Genomic DNA, 19375 nt, shown 5'->3' with positions numbered 1-19375 from the left:
CAGGAGTCACCTTTCCCATTAATGAGGCTCTATGGGAACCCACTAGAACCATCTGGCAAATCCCAGCTACGGTGACACCCACTTGTAGGAGGGCTAACAAATAATACTATGTCCCCTCCAAGGACTCTGAATTGCTGTTTTCCAACCTCTCTTTGTTGATGTGGTGAACACCATTACAAATCCACCCCATATGACAGAGACCAAAAGCATCTGGACCCCACTAGGCTGGAAGGCCTATTCATCAGCTATGCTGCAATTCCTCTATGCAAATTACCCAGCATTTATGGCCAAATACTTTACCAACTATACATAATTTGAGTCATTTATTGAATGCCTTCACTCGGATCAAAGAGAACAATTCCAGGCAATTGTTGCTGAGGGTCAGTTGTTGGCAAGAATGTCTTTGCAGGCAGCTCTTGATGATACAGACACTGCATCTCTGTGGCGGCAGTTCTGTGCCGGGCTTCCTGGCTGATATTGTCTGGCTTCCCCAGGGAAATTCAGAATACAGTTGAGGCTCTTCAATTTGGCAGATGAAAGTTGTTTGCAGAGAACACTGACAAGTCATTAAATCCCCTTAAAGATTCCAGGACCATATTATGCACTTTGGGCATCTACACTCCTGCAAACAAACAGAGATTCAGTGGATCACCAATGGCTCAAAAATCCCTTTCATACTTATACCTCAGCTCACAGAGTCAGCGAGATTGGTGCATTCATGGCAGCCCCTCCCCACACCCCCTTTCAATGTTTCACAAGGAGAAGGTCTCCTTCCGACTGCATCCCAGCTTTCTCCCTAACGTGACTTCCAATTTTCACCTGAATCAGACCATATAGCTGCCAGTTTTCTTCCCAAAACCACATACTTCCCACCAGGAGACAGTTCTCCACACTCCAGATGTCAGGAGGGCAGAAGCCTTCTACCTCGACAGAACTAAACCATTTCACAAATCCAATAGACTATTCATTTTGATTGCAGATAGATTTAAGGGATTTGTCATTTCCATCCAGAGACTTTTGAATCACAACTTGATACCAAGCTGTCGCCATCACACTCCCTATCAGTATTTTGGCACATTCAACCAGATCACAGTCTACATCTATAGATCTACTTTAAAATGTGCCCATTTCAGACAGCTGCAGGACCGATATGTGGTCTTCAGTAGATATTTTCGCTAGACACTATGCATTAGTCGATGTCTCCAGGTCTGATGCTGCAGTCAGCAACGCAATTTTCTCTTCTGTTCTGGACTCCATTCCAAAGCTTCTTCCTCCTACTGGGGATACTGCTCAGAAATCACCCTGAGCGGTAGTAGGGATAGGACTTGAAGAAGAAAAAGGGGTTACTCCCCCTGTGTAGTAACTGTAGTTCTTTGAGATGTGTCCCCCTCTGGATGCCCCACTACCCGTCCGCCTCCCCTCTGCTTCAGAGTTTCTGCTCAGACTTGGTGGTGCAGAAGAAACTCAGCGGACTGTTTGGCCATGCAGCCTGATATGGCCTAGACCAGGGGTTCTCAAACTGGGGTCAGGACCCCTCAGGGAGTCGCGAGGTTATTACATGGGAGGTCGTGAGCTGTCAACCTCCACCCCAAATCCCGGTTTGCCTCCAGCATTTATAATGGTTAATTTAAAAAAAATAAATTTTAATTTATAGGGGAGGGGGTCGCACTCAGAAGCTTGCTATGTGAAAGGGGTCACCAGTACAAAAGTTTGAGAGCCACTGGCCTAGATGCAGGGCACAAGGGGCACACGCAGGCCCAGTGTGGTGCACCCCTAGGGACACACCCTCTAGAAGAACTACAGTTACTGCACAGGAGAGTAACCCCTTCTTTTGGTTTCGTGGGTTTCCTTAAAGCTGATTTGACTTGTGATGTGCTGCCACTTTGCTTTAATCTGATTCACATGCAGCAGTTCACAGAGAAAATCAAGTTCACCCAGGGCTCCATGTCTAAACTCTAAGCACAAGATTATGATATTGTGCTGCCATTACAAAATGAGATTAGGCCCAGCTCCACAAAGGGACGTTGGCCCGACGGTCTGAATACACAACAGGAGTTAGGCACAGTGATGCTGAGCGTCACAACACTTCACTTCTAGGCACCTAGAAAAATCACTGGGATTCACAAAGCCTGAGTTAGGCGCCTGAGCTCCTGCACAACAAATGGGGGAGAGACTGACGCCTTAGACTGTGAGTCACAAAACCCTGCAGAAGGCAGGTGTGACATACCCAGGGGACAATCTAGACTAGTGCGTAGCTGTGTCACCCTTTCCCCCTAACCTGGGGTTCCCTTTTCACTGCTTTGCTGCTGTACGCACCAGTCAGGACTGCTCACAAACAGCCTCCAGCATGCAAGTCCCTCCCAGCTACGTCTGTGTGTGTGCAGCAGCCAGCCAGTAGGGTTGCCAGGCATCCAGTTTTCCACCAGAACGCCTGGTCGAAAAGGGCCCCTGGTGGCTCTGGTGGACTGTTAAAAGTCCAGTCGGCGGTGCAGCAGGGGCTTGGGACTAAGGCAGGCTCCTTGCCTGCCCCACCGCCACGTGGCTCCTAGAAGTGGCCACTAAGTCCCTGTGGCCCCTAAGTGCTCCAATGTGTAGAGGGTACAGTGACCAATGTGTAGAGCTGCAGGACCACCCATGTGCCCAGAGGCTGCAGGGTCTTGGCAGCTGCTTCCTCGCAGCTGCAGTAACTGCAGCTGGAACCCCGCACCCCTCATCCCTGGCCCCACCCCAGAGCCTGCACCCCCCAGGCCAGAGTCCTCGCCTCCCCCTCCAATCCTCTGCCCCAGCCCGGTGAAAGTGAATGAGGGTGAAGAAGAGTGAGCAACGATTGGAGAGGGGCATGAAGCAAGCAGAGGCGGGGCCTCGGAGAAGGAGCAGGGCATAGGCGGGGCCTCGAAGAAGAGAGAGGACAGGGCAGAGGTGTTCTGTTTTGTGTGATTAGAAATTTGGCAATCCTACCAGCCAGCCACACCTTGGTTATATTTCAGGGTGTTCCCCCAGCAATATCTGTCCTGTAATGCCAAGCCCTCTCTGCACAAGACAAATTCATAAAAAGTCCATATTTCTTTAAAAGAAATAATATGCACAATTTGTTACACCAAATTGAGTTTCCCAGACACTTCAATTTAATCACACTCGATTAGATATAACAATTAAACAAGTTTATTAACTACAAAGAGAGTGATTTTAAGTGAATACAAGTAAGGAGGCATAAACGTCCAAAATGGTTAGAAGAAAAATGACGATAAAACACAATTGGCGCCTAACTTAACAAATTGTGTTACATTCAAAGCAAAGCTCTCAACAGTCTTACTGGCCAAATTTCATCCAGGATCTAGTCTTCTGTTTAATGGCTGCTTCCTTTGTCCCTTCTCTTACCGTGCATAGAGTAGGGTTACCATACGTCTGGATTTTCCCGGACATGTCCGGCTTTTTGGGCTCCAAATCCCCGTCCGGGGGGAAATTCCCAAAAGCCGGACATGTCCGGGAAAATCGGGACATGCGGGCCGGCGGCCGGCGGTCAGCGGTGCCGGGCCGGGGGCTCGGGAGCCAGCGGTGCCGGGCCGGGGGCTCGGGGGCCGGCGGCTCGGGGGACGGAGGTCGGCCAGGCCGGGCCGGGGGCTTGGGGGACGGAGGTCGGCCGGGCCGGGCCGGGGGCTCGGGGGACGGCGGTCGGCGAGGCTGGGCCGGGGGTGCTCGGCCGGGGGCCGGCAGTGCTGGGCGGGCCGGAGGTGCTCGGCCGGGGGCCGGCAGTGCTGGGCGGGCCGGAGGTGCTCGGCTGGGGGCCGGGCCGGGGACTGGCAGTGCTGGGCGGGCCGACCCTAGGGTTACCATATTTTGAGCCTCCAAAAGGAGGACACTCCACGGGGCCCCGCCCATGCCCCCCCGCCCCAACTCTGCCCCTTCCCCAAAGTCCCCGCCCCAACTCCGCCCCCTCCCCTGCTTCCCACGAATATTTGATTCACGGGAAGCCTGAAGCAGGTAAGGAGGGTGTGGGGGGAGGAGGCGCGTCTCCAGCCTGGGTCGGCTAGGGTTACCATTCGTCCGGATTTACCCGGACATGTCCTCCTTTTTGTGCTAAAAATAGCGTCCGGGGGGAATTTGTAAATCACTCAAAACGTCCGGGATTTCCCCCCCCGGCAGAGCAGAGCGAGCGGCTGGGAGGGCTGCAGGAAAGTCACGGGCTGGACTCCGGAGCAGCTGTAGAAGAGCTCCTCCTCCTCCCTCCCTCCCTGCATTCTGAGCCGGCAGCTCCTCCCCGGCAGCCCCGCGCCCGGCTCCAGCAGCACTGTGCAGGGCCAGGGACCGTGTTGTGTGTTGTGCTGGGGAGCGCAGCCACATCTCCGGCTCGCGCAGAGCCCAACACCCTGTTCTGAGCAGCAGGGTAAGGGGGCCAGGGGGGCAGGAGAAGGGGCAGGGAGGTTCTGGAGGGGGCAGTCAAGAAACGGGGGGGGGGTCGGGAGTTCGGGGGGGGCTTTTTGGGGGGAGTGGAGAAAGTTTTGGGCAGTCAGGGTACAGGTAGGGGGTAGGGTCCTGGGGGGCAGTTGGGGGGGGGTCTTAGGAAGGAGCAGTTAGGGGATAAGGAACAGGGAGGCTTAGGTAGGAGGTGGGGTTCTGGAGGGCAGTTAGGAGCAGGGGTCCCAGGAGGGGGCAGTCAGGGGACAAGGAGCGGGAGGGGTGGGGGGTTGGGAGTTCTGGGGGGGAGCTGTCAGGGAGCAGGAGTGGGGAGAGGGATCGGAGCAGTCAGGGGACAGGGAGCAGAGGGGTTTAGATGGGTTGGGAGTTCTGGGGGGGGGCTGTCAGGGGGTGGGGAGTGGTTGGATGGGGCGTGGGAGTCCCAGGGGTCTGTCTGGGGGTGGGGGTGTGGATAAGGGTTGGGGCAGTCAGGGGACAAGAGGCAGGGAGGCTTAGATAGGGGGTGGAGTCCTGGGGGGCAGTTAGGGGCAGGGGTCCCAGGAGGGGGCAGTCAGGGGACAAGGAACGGGGGGAGGGTTGAGGGTTCTGGGGGGTGGGGGGTGGGAGGGGCAGGGGCGGGGCTCCTCCCGTCCTCTGTTTTGCTTGCTGAAATATGGTAACCCTAGCTAAGCAGAACTCAAGTTTTACTATATAGTCTGCAGTCAATCAGGAAGTAGGGGGGAATGGGAACAGAGACTGTGGGTGGGGGAATTGGGATCATGTTTTGCTAAGGGCAGGAATGGGAACAGGGAATGGGAACAGGAACAGGGACACAGGCAAGGCTCTGTGGTGTCAGAGCTGGGAAGGGGGACACTAGGGTACGTCTTCACTACGCGCCGTATCGGCGGGTAGCAATCGATTTATCTGGGATCGATATATCGATCCCCGAACGTGCACACCGTCGACTCCGGAACTCCACCAGAGTGAGCGGCGGTAGTGCAGTTGACGGGGGAGCGACGGCCACCGATCCCGTGCTGTCTGGACCCCAGGTAATTCGATCCAAGATACTTCGACTTCAGCTATGCTATTCACGTAGCTGAAGTTGCGTATCTTGGATTGAGAAGGAAACTGGAATCATGCTTCCTGGAAGTTCATCGAATTGTTTGCACCTTCGGACTTTGGGTATTGTTACTCTCTGTTCATGCGAGAAGGACCAGGGAAGTGAGAGGGTGAAGGAATAAGCCCCCTAACAATGTTCCCTCAGTTATTGCCAGGCATGAATGTACATTAGCCTACTCAGTTTTGAATTACACAGAGCATCAGCATCCCTCCCTCCCCCTTTTCCAGTACGATGTCCATCATTCACTTGGTGAGGAAAGCTTCCTTGTCCATCGTGATTACCCCGCATTGCCTCCCCGTAACTCACATTTCCAGGTGTGTGGGGAACCATGTTTGGCCTGCTGGGTGCACAGCTCGGCCCCAGTTACATTTGTCTGCCTATTGACTGATCTTCCTTCAGTGGCTCCCGAAGGCCTCTCGATGAAGTGTCAGACAAATGTCTGCTCTATTTCTATCAGTGTCATAGCTTTCAACAACACTGAATCCGATAAGATACAATGTCTTGGCAGATGGTATCCAAGCCATCAGAGTGTTCTTCTCCTTAAAGTATTGAGTCAGGGTAAATGGTGATTCTGAATTGCTTTATATGGCGTATTCTGTATTATTGATTCTATCTAAATAATCTTCATTCCTGGGGAGTGAAGATTCTTGGTAATCAGAATGCAGGTCAAGATAAAACCCATACAGTTTATCTGATTTTTATTTATCTTGCCTCTTGTTAGGTGTTGAGGTTGGGGGTTCTGTCGAAAGCAGCTGTGTGTGTTACATACTGTGAGAATGTTCTTGACTTGTAATATTTATAACATACCCATACGTGTTCATATTAGGGGTCAGGAATGTACCAGCTGGGGGAAGGATAGGATTGGAAATTTAGTTGAAATTTCAGATATTTAGTGGTTTGGTTTGGTTTAATATTTATATAACACATTCGTCTAGTGTGTGTTTTTTCTAATATTAAACCTGACACAAAGTTAACAGAGTTGTCAGTTTGAGATGCTTTGAAGGGAAGGATTTTCATGGGAACAAGGGACACTTCGGTACCCAACTCCCACTATTTAAATTTGAGAAGGCTCTGAATAGAGATTGACTGAAACATATTTTTAAGGACTTTATTTGAGTGTTAGAGTAGAAGCTCCCAGGTTATTTACTGTCTATTCATTTCTGCTTGTTTGTTTGTACCGCGATCCTGCCCAAATTTTGTAAATCTCATTAATTCCTAATATAGACTGAAAGTGCATACTATTCAGAGTGTCTATGTTCAGGGGAGTTCTCATCGCTCACTTTCTCCTTGTTTCAGGGAGGAGCAGAGCCACAAGACACCAAGGTAAGTTCAGGGCCGCCCAGAGGATTCAGGGGGCCTGGGGCAAAGCAATTTTGGGGGCCCCTTCCATAAAAAAAAGTTGCAATACTATAGAATACTATATTCTCGTGGGGACCCCTGTGGCCATGGGGCAAATTGCCCCATTTGCCTCCCCCCACCCCCCGGGTGGCCCTGGGAAAAATAAACATTTAAAAACCTTCCACATCTCAGCACAAACTCAGTTTTGAGAAAACTTCTTTTCAAGTCACCTTTACAAGGTATCACTGGTTCTCAGCATCAGCTAGTGCTAAAAGGCACTAAAAGGGTTGGGAAAATATTTTCCGTCAAAACTTTTTTTGGATCGAAAACTTAGGGGTTTTTAAAAAGCAGAAAAAATCACGGACAATGTCTGCTTTCCTTCAAAATTTGTTGTGGTTTTTTTTTAATTGAAAAGCTGAAATTAGTCTGCCAAAACCTGAACATGGTTTGGGGTTTCAGAAATGTGTGGCCAAATATTTGCTGCTTGCTGTGTTTGATTGTTTAAAGAAACAATAAAAAATTCTGCTTAAAAAAAATCTAAAACTTTTGAACCACCTCAGCTTGTGACCAAACGCCTGAGCCCATCCAGTCAGAGATTCTTCCAGGTTTCTGATACTCTGCTGGCTTCCTTGACTCATATCTGTCTCCAGAACTTTGGGTTCATTTAGATTAGAACATAAGAAAGGCCGTACTGGGTCAGACCAAAGGTCCGTCCAGCCCAGTATCCTGTCTACCGACAGTGGCCAATGCCAAGTGCCCCAGAGGAAGTGAACCTAACACGTAATGATCAAGTGATCTCTCTCCTGCCATCCATCTCCACCCTCTGACAAACAGAGGCTAGGGACACCATTTGAGAAGTGAAAGGGATGGTAGCCCTAAGGGAAAAAAAACAGCTTGACTCATTGTGTTAAATAGCTGTCTGCAAGCCTCCAACTGCTGAATGAGCTTTAGGGTAGGGAAGGCTGTGCCTCCCCAAACAGCCTGGCCCTGCCCCCTATCTGACCCCCACCCACTTCCTGCCCCCCAACTGCCCCCTCAGAATCCCTGACCTATCCTTCTCCTTGTCCCCCCAACGCCCTCCCCAACCAGATGGATCAGACTGAGTAGGTTCCAAAACCTCTTGGAGGCTCTTACCTTGTAAACTGGGACATCTGTTTTCTAGTAAAATCAGTAAAAGGAAAGGAGAAAACTCGAAAGAGGCTCCTGCTCGCACTCAAATACGTGAACCCTAATATTCTCTTAGGCCTCAAAGAGAGACCTCGAGAAGGAGACTTGCTGAAGCAAAGCCACAGGGGTCTCTGAGGTTTCCCTGGTCCTGCGCGCCTGTCCTGCCTGGCTGATGTCAGCATCTCTCTCTGAGGTCACCACCTCCCTAACACCTTTGACCAATAGGCTGAGGTCCTGCAAAAGGCCTTTGTGATGTCACTGCCACACCCACCCATCCCGTGAAGTGCTAATCACCTGCTGCTGAACAGACACTTTGAAGGTTTGAGCTACTCTCTACAGATCACCCCACTCAATGCGTCTTCATTCTAGGAAGCAAGCCGGCTAGACGGTAAAACATCAGAGGCTGCTCTCAATGCTACACTCAGTGTTTCCAAAATTAGTAGACTTTATGGCCAGAAAAGACCTTTAGAGCATCGCATCTAACCCCCTGCATATCATGGGCTTCCTGTATAGTACAATAGTTACTTTTTGGGCACACACATTCCAGAAAGGCATCTAGTCTTCAATCAATGACATCAAGAGATGGAGAATCCACCACTTTCCCATTTAGTGAGTGCCAGGGGGCTCCATTTCCACTTCCACTAGCTCCCCATTTACAGTGAGCCAGAGCAGTACCTGCAGCAGGGAGCGGGAGTTGCTGATGGCCCCGCAACCCAGTGAAGTGGGTTGCGGGGAAGTTGAGATCTTGCCCCAAGTCATCCCAGACACTAATGCCAAGCCACAGGATGGCAGCATCTAGTGTCAGTGGAGTCCGAACACTATTTCAACCCCACAGTTTTCGATGAACTTCCCACAAGGGGAGGTGATGAGCACCCCCAGCAACACACACACACACACCACTCCTGGTGGTGGGAGGGGAACAGGAGAAAGGACAAAAGAAGTAAGAGATGAAGAGAAAGGAAGGAGGGATGGAGGAAAAGGTAAAACAAAAAGGACAAACCCTAATGTCCCCAGTGATTCTACGGCACAAAATCCAAGGGATGGAATAAAATTCTGCCATCTTAAACTACTGTTTTCCATGCCTAGAATTCAGCTGGCACCACGTGGATCAGACTGAGCAGCTGCCAAAACCTCTTGGAGGCTCTTACCTTCTAAACAGGGACGTCTGTTTTCTAGTAAAATCAGTAAAAGGAAAGGAGAAAACTCGAAAGAGGCTCCTGCACGCACTCACGTACGTGAACCCTAATACTCTCTCAGTCCTCAAAGAAAGACCTCGAGAAGGAGACTTGCTGAAGCAAAGCCACAGGGTCTCTGAGGTTTCCCTGGCCCTGTGCTCCTGTCCTGCCAGGCTGATGTCAGCATCTCTCTCTGAGGTCACCACCTCCCTAACACATTTGACCAATAAGCTGACATCCTGCAAAAGGCCTTTGTGATGTCACTGCCACACCCAACCAAACCCTGAAGTGCTAATGTCCTGCTGCTGGCCTGACACTTTGAAGGTTTGAGGTTGTCATAACTATAAAGGGAAGGGTAACAGCTGTCCTGTGTACAGTACTATAAAATCCTCCTGGCCAGAGACTCCAAAATCCTTTTCCCTGTAAAGGGTTAAGAAGCTCAGGTAACCTGGCTGGCATCTGACCTAAAGGACCAATAAGGGGACAAGATACTTTCAAATCTTGGGGAGGGGAAGGCTTTTGTTTGTGTTCTTTGTTTGTGTGGGTGTTCGCCCTCGGGACTGAGAGGGACCAGACATCAATCCAGGTTCTCCACATCTTTCTAAACAAGTCTCTCCTATTTCAAACAAGGCGTGTTAGTTTTCCTTTGTTTTCTCAACTTGTAAATGTACCTTTTCCTAGAGTGTTTATCTTTGTTTGCTGTACTTTGAACCTAAGACTAGAGGGGAGTCCTCTGAGCTCTTTAAGTTTGATTACCCTGTAAGGTTAATTTCCATACTGATTTTACAGAGATGATTTTTACCTTTTTCTTTAATTAAAAGCCTTATTTTTAAGAACCTGATTGATTTTTCCTTGTTTTAAGATCCAAGGAGTTTGAATCTTGATTCACCAGGAGTTGGTGGGAGGAAGGAGGGGAATGGTTAATTTCTCCTTCTTTTAGATCCAAGGGGGTTGGATCTGTATTCACCAGAAGTTGGTGGGAGGAAGGAGGGGGGATGGTTTATTTCTCCTTGTTTTAAGATCCAAGGGGTTTGGATCTGTATTCACCGGGGAATTGGTGAAAGGTTTCTCAAGGCTACCCAGGGGAGGAAATTAGCCTTGGGATGGTGGTTAAACTTAGAAGTTTTCATGCAGGCCCCTACATTTGTACCCTAAACTTCAAAGTGGGGATACAGCCTTGACACAGGTACTCTCTGTGGATCACCCCACTCAATGCGTCTTCATTCTAGGAAGCAAGCCGGCTAGACAGTAAAACATCAGACGCTGCTCCCAATACTACACTCAGTGTTTCCAAAATTAGTAGACTTTATGGCCACAAGAGACCTTTACAGCATCTCATCTAAGCCCCTGCATATCATAGGCCTCCTGTATAGTACAATAGTTACTTTTTGGGCACACACATTCCAGAAAGGCATCTAGTCTTCATTCAATGACATCAAGAGATGGAGAATCCACCACTTTCCCTTTTAGTGAGTGCCAGGGGGCTCCATTTCCCCTTCCACTAGCTCGCCATTTACAGGGAGACAGAGCAGTACCTGCAGCAGGGAGCGGGAGTTGCTGAAGGCCTCAGAGGCGCAGCCCCTGCAGTGTCTCAGGCACCTGGCGCAAGTGGCGGATGATGCGGGTGCATCACTTTGGCCGTGACGTCCTCCTCCTGCAAAGGAACGAGAACCTGTCAGAGACTCAAACGCCCCGAGGAATCAGGGGGAATTAAGGGCACCTGGAACCAGCAGTATTTAAACTGACTACCTGCCCACCACTGAGGGATGAATTCACCTCCTGAACCCCAGAATGGAGTCTTCTTGTCCTTTCTAGTAACCTCCAGTGCCAACCCACCACCTTGTAGGGTGAGCTCCTGCTACCTCCCCCTCAGTACCCTTGACAGCTGTTCTACCTCCAAACCACAGCTCAAGTTATCAGAACCCTCTTCTCCACCCCAACCCAGGTTGTGCAGGGAGGCGGCCCTAGCAGGGGGGGCAGGAGGGATTCTGCCAGCAGTGAAGTGGGTTGCGGGGAAGTTGAGATCTTGCCCCAAGTTATCCCAGACACTAATGCTAAGCCACAGGATGGCAGCATCTAGTGTCAGTGGAGTCCAAGCACTATTTGAACCCGACAGTTTTGGATCAATTTCCCACAAGGGGAGGTGAAGAGCACCCCCAGCAACACACACACCACTCCTGGTGGTGGGAGGGGAACAAGAGAAAGGACAAAAGAAGTAAGAGATGAAGAGAAAGGAAGGAGGGATGGAGGAAAAGGTAAAATGAAACGGACAAACCCTAGTGTCCCCAGTGATTCTACGGGACAAAATTCCAGGGAGGGAATAAAATTCTGCCACCTTAAACTACTGTTTTCCATGCCGAGAATTCAGCTGGCACCAGATGGATCAGACTGAGCAGGTTCCAAAACCTCTTGGAGGCTCTTACCTTCTAATTTTCAAGTAAAATCAGTAAAAGGAAAGGAGAAAACTCGAAAGAGGCTCCTGCTCGCACTCACATACGTCAACCCTAACACTCTCTCAGTCCTCAAAAAGAAACTTCGAGAAGGAGACTTGCTGAAGCAAAGCCACAAGGGTCTCTGAGGTTTCCCTGGTCGTAAGCCCCTGTCCTCTCTGGCTGAAGACAGCATCTCTTTCTGAGGTCACCACCTCCCTAACACCTTTGACCAGTACGCTGAGGTCCTTGAAAAAGCCTTTGTGATATCACTGCCACACCCAACCAAACCCTAAAGTGCTCATGTCCTGCTGCTGGCCTGACACTTTGAAGGTTTGAGCTACGCTCTGTGGATCACACCACAAAATTCGTCTTCATTCTAGGAAGCAAGCTAGCTAGACAGTAAAACATCAGAGGCTGCTCCCAATACTACACTCAGTGTTTCCAAAAGTAGGAGACTTTCTGGCCAGAAGAGACCTTTACAGCATCTCATCTAACCCCCTCCATATCATAGGCTTCCAGTATAGTACAATAGTTACTTTTTGGGCACACACGTTCCAGAAAGGCATCTAGTCTTCAATCAATGACACCAAGAGTTGGAGAATCCACCACTTTCCCTTTTAGTGAGTGCCAGGGGGCTCCATTTCCCCTTCCACTACCTCCCCATTTACAGTGAGCCAGAGCAGTACCTGCAGCAGGGAGAGGGAGTTGCTAAGGCCTCAGAGGAACAGCCCCTGAAGTGTCTCAGGCACATGGCGTAAGTGCCGGATGATGCGGAGCTGGTGCATCCCTTTGGCCGAGACGTCCTCCTCCTGCAAGGGAAGAGGAACCTGTCAGAGACTCAAATGCCCCGAGGAATCAGGGGCAATTAAGGACACCTGGAACCAGCAGTATTTACACCCAGCACCTGCCCACCACTGAGGGAGGAATTCACCTCCTGAACCCCAGAATGGAGTCGTCTTCTCCTTTCTAGTAATTTCCAGTGCCAACCCCCGTCCTTGTAGGGTGAGCTCCTGCTACCTCCCCCTCAGTGCCCTTGACAGCTGTTCCACCTCCAAACCACAGCTCAAGTTATCAGAACCCTCTTCTCCACCCCGACCCAGGTTGGGCAGGGAGGCGGCTCTAGCAGGGGGGGCAGGTGGGATTCTGGCAGCAGTGAAGTGGGTTGCGGGGAGGTTGAGATCTTGCCCCAAGTCATCCCAGACACTAATGCTAAACCACACGATGGCAGCATCTAGTGTCAGTGGAGTCCAAGCACTATTTCAACCATACAGTTTTGGATCAACTCCCAACAAGGGGAGGTGAAGAGCACCCCCAGCAACACACACACACACACACACACACACACATATATACCACTCCTGGTGGTGGGAGGGGAACAAGAGAAAGGACAAAAGAAGTAAGAGATAAAGAGAAAGGAAGGAGGGATGGAGGAAAAGGTAAAACGAAAAGGACAAACCCTAATGTCCCCAGTGATTCTACCAGACAAAATCACAGGGAGGGATTAAAATTCTGCCACCTTGAACTAGTGTTTTCCATGCCTAGAATTCAGCTGGCACCAGATGGATCAGACTGAGCAGGTTCCAAAACCTCTAGGAGGCTCTTACTTTCTAAACAGGGATGTCTGTTTTCTAGTAAAATCAGTAAAAGGAAAGGAGACAACTCGAAAGAGGCTCCTGCTCTCACTCAAATACGTGAATCCTAACACTCTCTCAGTCCTCAAGAGAAACCTCGAGAAGGAGACTTGCTGAAGCAAAGCCACAGGGGTCTCGGAGGTTTCCCTGGCCATGCGCCCCTGTCCTGCCTCGCTGATGGCAGCATCTCTCTCTGAGGTTACCACCTCCCTAACACCTTTGACCAATATGCTGAGGTCCTGCAAAAGACCTTTGTGATATCACTGCCACCAATCAAACCCTTAAGTGCTAATGTCCTGCTGCTGGCCTGACACTATGAAGGTTTGGGCTACTCTCTGTGGATCACCCCACTCAATGCGTCTTCATTCTAGGAAGCAAGTGGGCTAGACAGTAAAACATCAGAGGCTGCTCCCAATGCTACACTCGGTGTTTCCAAAATTAGTAGACTTTATGGCCACAAGAGACCTTTAGAGCATCTAATCTAAGCCCCTGCATGTCATAGGCTTCCTGTATAGTACAATAGTTACTCTTTGGGCACACACATTCCAGAAAGGCATCTAGTCTTCATTCAATGACATCAAGAGATGGAGAATCCACCACTTTCCCTTTTAGTGAGTGCCAGGGGGTTCCATTTCCCCTTCCACTAGCTCCCCATTTACAGTGAGCCAGAGCAGTACCTGCAGCAGGGAGCGGGAGTTGCTGATGGCCTCAGAGGCACAGCCCCTGCAGTGTCTCAGGCACCTGGCACAAGTGCCGGATGATGCGGAGCTGGTGCATCACTTTGGCCGTGACGTCCTCCTGCTGCAAGGGAACGAGAACCTGTCAGAGACTCAAACGCCCCGAGGAATCAGCGGGAATTAAGGGCACCTGGAACCAGCACTACTTCCACCCATCACCTGCCCACCACTGAGGGATAAATTCACCTCCTGAACCCCAGAATGGAGTCTTCTTGTCCTTTCTAGTAACCTCCAGTGCCAACCCCCCTCCTTCTAGGGTGAGCTCCTGCTTCCTCCCACTCAGTGTTCTTGACAGCTGTTCCACCTCCAAACCAAACCTCAAGTTATCAGAACCCTCTTCTGCACCCGCAACCAGGTTGGGCATGGAGGCGGCTCTAGCGGGGGGGCAAGAGGGATTCTGCCAGAAGTGAAGTGGGTTGAGGGGAGGTTGAGATCTTGCCCCAAGTCATCCCAGACACTAATGCTAAGCCACAGGATGGCAGCATCTTGTGTCAGTGGAGTCCAAGCACTATTTCAACCCCACAGTTTTAGAGGAACTTCCCACAGGGAGAGGTGAAGAGAACCCCCAGCAATACACACACAGACACACACACACACCACTCCTGGTGGTGGGAGGGGAACAAGAGAAAGGACAAAAGAAGTAAGAGATGAAGAGAAAGGAAGGAGGGATGGAGGAAAAGGTAAAATGAAAAGGACAAACGCTAATATCCCTAGTGATTCTACGGGATAAAATCCCAGGGACGGAATAAAATTCTGCCACCTTGAACTAGTGTTTTCCATGCCTAGAATTCAGCTGGCACCAGATGGATCAGACTGTGGAGGTTGCAAAACCTATTGGAGGCTCTTACCTTCTCAACAGGGAAGTCTGTTTTCATAGAATCATAAAATCATACAATATCAGAGTTGGAAGGGACCTCAAGAGGTCATCTAGTCCAACCCCCTGCTCAGAGCAGGACCAATTCCCAGCTAAATCATCCCAGTCAGGGCTTTGTCAAGCCGGGCCTTAAAAACCTCCAAGGAAGGAGACTCCATTTTTTCCCCCATCTTATATGGAACCAATCACCAGAGACCCCAACCATCAAAAAATCACCAAATGTGCTTTGTTGCTTCTAACTGATTTCTAGTAAAATCAGTAAAAGGAAAGGAGAAAACTCGAAAGAGGCTCCTGCTCCCACTCACATACGTGAACCCTAATACTCTGTCAGTCCTCAAAGAGAGACCTCGAGAAGGAGACTTGCTGAAGCAAAATCACAGGGGTCTCTGAGGTTTCCCTGGCCCTGCCCCCCTGTCCTGCTTGGCTCATGTCAGCATCTCTCTCTGAGGTCACCACCTCCCTAACACCTTTGAGCAATTCACCTCCTCAACCCCAGAATGGAATCTTCTTGACCTTTCTAGTAACCTCCAGTGCCAACCCCACTCCTTGTAGGATGAGCTCCTGCTACCTCCCGCTCAGTGCCCTTGACAGCTGTTCCACCTCCAAACCACAGCTCAAGTTATCAGAACCCTCTTCTCCACCCCCACCCAGGTTGGGCAGGGAGGCGGATCTAGGAGGGGGGGCAGCAGGGATTCTGAAAGCAGAAAAGTGCGTTGCGGGGAGGTTGAGACCTTGCCCGAAGTCATCCCAGACAGTAATGTTAAGCCACAGGATGGGAGCATCTAGTGTCAGTGGAGTCCAAGCACTATTTCAACCTCACAGTATTGGATCAACTTTCCACAAGGGGAGGTGAAGCGCACCCCCAGCAACACACACACACCCCACTCCTGGTGGTGGGAGGGGAACAGGAGAAAGGACAAAAGAAGTAAGAGTTGAAGAGAAAGGAAGGAGGGATGGAGGAAAAGGTAAAACGAAAAGGACAAAACCTAATGTCCCCAGTGATTCCACGGGACAAAATCCCAGGGAGGGAATAAAATTCTGCCACCTTGAGCTAGTGTTTTCCATGCCTAGAATTCAGCTGGCACCAGGTGGATCAGACTGAAAAGGTTACAAACCTCTCCGAAGCTCTTACCTTCTTAACAGGGACGTCTGTTTTCTAGTAAAATCAGTAAAGAGAAAGGAGAAATCTCGAAAGAGGCTCCTGCTCGCACTCACGTACGTCAGCCCTAATACTCTCTCAGTCCTCAAAGAGAGACCTCGAGAAGGAGACTTGCTGAAGCAAAGCCACAGGTGTCTCTGAGGTTTCCCTGGCCCTGTGCTCCTGTCATGCCTGGCTGATGTCAGCATCTCTCTCTGAGGTCACCACCTCCCTAACAACTTTGACCAATAGGCTGAGCTCCTGCAAAAGTCCTTTGTGATGTCACTGTCACACCCAACCATCCCCTGAAGTGCTAATGTCCTGCTGCTGGCCTGACACTATGAAGGTTTGAGCTACTCTCTGGGGATCACCCCACTCCATGCGTCTTCATTCTACGAAGCAAGCCGGCCAAACAGTAAAACATCAGAGGCTGCTCCCAATGCTACACTCAGTGTTTCCAAAATTAGTAGACTTGATGGGCAGAAGAGACCTTTAGAGCATCTAATCTAAGCCCCTGCATATCATAGGCTTCCTGTATAGTACAATAGTTACTTTTTGGGCACACACATTCCAGAAAGGCATCTTGTCTTGATTAAATGACATCAAGAGATGGAGAATCCACCACTTTCCCTTTTAGTGAGTGCCAGGGGGCTCCATTTCCCCTTCCACTAGCTTGCCATTTACAGGGAGCCAGAGCAGTACCTGCAGCAGGGAGTGGGAGTTGCTAAGGCCTCAGAGGAACAGCCCCTTCAGTGTCTCAGGCACCTGGCACAAGTGCCAGATGATGCGGAGCTGGTGCATCACTTTGGCCGTGGGGGGGGGAGGCTTTTGTTTGTGTTCTTTGTTTTGGTTGTGCGTTCGCTCTCGGGACTGAGGGGGACCAGACATCAATCCAGGTTCTCCACATCTTTCTAAACAAGTCTCTCCTATTTCTAACTTCTAAGTAAATAGCCAGGCAAGGCGTGTTAGTTTTCCTTTGTTTTCTCAACATGTAAATGTACCTTTTACTAGAGTGTTTATCTTTGTTTGCTGTACTTTGAACCTAAAACTAGAGGGGAGTCCTCTGAGCTCTTTAAGTTTGATTACCCTGTATGGTTATTTCCATACTGATTTTACAGAGATGATTTTTACCTTTTTCTTTAATTAAAAACCTTCTTTTTAAGAACCTGATCGATTTTTTCCTTGTTTTAGATCCAAGGGGGTTGGATCTGTATTCACCAGGAGTTGGTGGGAGAAAGAAGTGGGAATGGTTAATTTCTCCTTGTTTTAAGATCCAAGGGGTTTGGATCTGTATTCACCAGGGAATTGGTGAAGGTCTCTCAAGGCTACCCAGGGAAGGAAATTAGCCTTGGGATGGTGGCAGCGGACCAGAGCTAAGCTGGTAGTTAAGCTTAGAAGTTTTCATGCAGGCCCCTACATTTGTACCCTAAAGTTCAAAGTGGGGATACAGCCTTGACATGGTGGTAGAGGTGGGATCATTTTAAACCCAAAGCCAGTGAGATTTTTTTTTCTTTCTAGCTGCTTGAAAAGCAGAGCTGGAGATAGATGCATATCTTCTCTCTCCTTGCCTGAAGGCAGAGGTGTTAAGTTTTTTTAACAAGGTCCTTTGTTAAGAGAAGTGTTCAAATGAGCAAACGACAGGGTAAAAGGAATTTACAAGCTGAATTGGTTTTTTTTTCTTTTTACATCCTCGGGAGTAGCTAGTTAGAAAGTCTCTCTTAACTCAGCAGCAGCCAGAGCTGAGAGCTTCCCAGTTTCAGTCAACTGCAGAGGGGGTGACCCAGCACAAGAAAACAGGAAAATGACTACCAAAGAAGTAGCTAAAAAAATAGAACTGGCCAAACTAAAAGCAGAAGAAAATGAAAGAAAACATCAGAGACTGCTTCAATTAACAAAACTCAAGACACAGCAGAGAAAAAGAGAAGAAAAAGCCAAAGAGGAGGCCCACAAGAGAGAGATGAAGTTGAAAGAAAAAGAAATGGAGCTGAAAAAAAAAGAGATGGAGGAGAGAGAAAAAGAAAGGAAGCATGAACTGGAAGTAGCAAAGGCTAAGCAAGCTTTCACCCCCATCCCTGTTCCTGAGCCGTCCACCAGGGCCCCGGCTGTGTTACCAGAGACCCAGACAAAGGTGGTGGAACCGGATCCCCTGCCAACGACTGCAACAGCCGTAGTGAATCCAATCCCAGAGACCCAGCCAAAGCCAGTCCCAGAACCGGAACTGGCAACGCAACCAGCACCAGGACCATTGCCAGCACTGAGTCCAGCGCTTGCAAACCCGTCTACAACTCCAACGCCAGAGGGCACCAGCGAGCCTGACCTGGCGGAAGCAGCAGATAACCCTACCCAAGAGGCTCAGCCAGAGCCTGAGATACCACATAGTGCACCAGTGGACAGCGGATCACAGTCAATGGAAACAGCCCCAGCACCTGCATCACTTCCAGAGGGACCAAGCCCCAGTCCACAATCCAAGGAGGAACTGATGTCTCCAGCATCAAGGAAACAGTTCCAGGCCGAGCAGGAAGCAGATAACAGCCTTCAGAAAGTTTGGGCGGCGGCGTGGAGCACCCCACCGCCTCTCAGCTCTTCTAACCGATCCCGGTTTGTTATAGAACAAGGACTTTTATACAAGGAGACTCTTTCTGGTGGGCACCAGAAAAACTGGCATCCTCAAAGACAGTTGGTAGTTCCCACTAAGTATCGGGTAAAGCTCTTGAGCTTAGCCCACGATCATCCCAGTGGCCATTCTGGGGTGAACAGAACCAAGGACCGGTTGGGGAAGTCCTTCCACTGGGAGGGAATGGGCAAGGACGTTGCTAATTATGTCCGGTCTTGTGAGGTGTACCAACGAGTGGAAAAGCCCCAAGACCAGGTTAAAGCCCCTCTCCAGCCACTACCCATAATTAAGGTCCCATTTCAGCACGTAGCTGTGAATATTCTGGGTCCTTTTCCCAAAAAGACACCCAAAGGAAAGCAGTACGTACTGACTTTCATGGATTTTGTTACCCGATGGCCGGAAGCAGTACCCTTAAGCAACACCAGGGCTAAAAGTGTGTGCCAGGCATTAACAGACATTTTTGCCAGGGTAGATTGGCCCTCCAACATCCTTGCAGATTCGGGAACTAATTTCCTGGCAGGGACCATGAAAAACCTGTGGGAAGCTCATGGGGTGAATCACTTGGTTGCCACCCCTTACAACCATAAAACCAATGGCCTGGTGGAGAGGTTTAATAAAACTTTGGGGGCCATAATATGTAAATTCATAAATGAACACTCCAATAATTGGGACCTAGTGTTGCAGCAGTTGCTTTTCGCCTACAGGGCTGTACCACATCCCACTTTAGGGTTTTCACCATTTGAACTTGTGTATG

General features: G+C 49.9%; 1 long non-coding RNA gene across 1 annotated transcript in view; it reads right to left on the bottom strand.

Annotated features, from left to right (window-relative positions):
* Window positions 1-308: 308 nt before the first annotated feature.
* Window positions 309-19375, bottom strand: part of LOC135977749 (uncharacterized) — a 39939-nt gene continuing 20872 nt past the window's right edge. The window contains exons 6-9 of the long non-coding RNA XR_010595196.1: window positions 13936-14059; window positions 12314-12436; window positions 10731-10849; window positions 309-622 (exon numbers count right to left, since the gene is read on the bottom strand). This is a non-coding gene — a long non-coding RNA (uncharacterized LOC135977749). The remainder of the gene's footprint in view (window positions 623-10730; window positions 10850-12313; window positions 12437-13935; window positions 14060-19375) is intronic.

This window comes from Chrysemys picta, unplaced genomic scaffold, assembly GCF_011386835.1.
Source record: "Chrysemys picta bellii isolate R12L10 unplaced genomic scaffold, ASM1138683v2 scaf23, whole genome shotgun sequence".
NCBI lineage: Eukaryota > Metazoa > Chordata > Testudines > Emydidae > Chrysemys > Chrysemys picta.
Note: the sequence above shows the minus strand (reverse complement) of the source record. Positions and strands in the feature narration are given on the sequence as shown.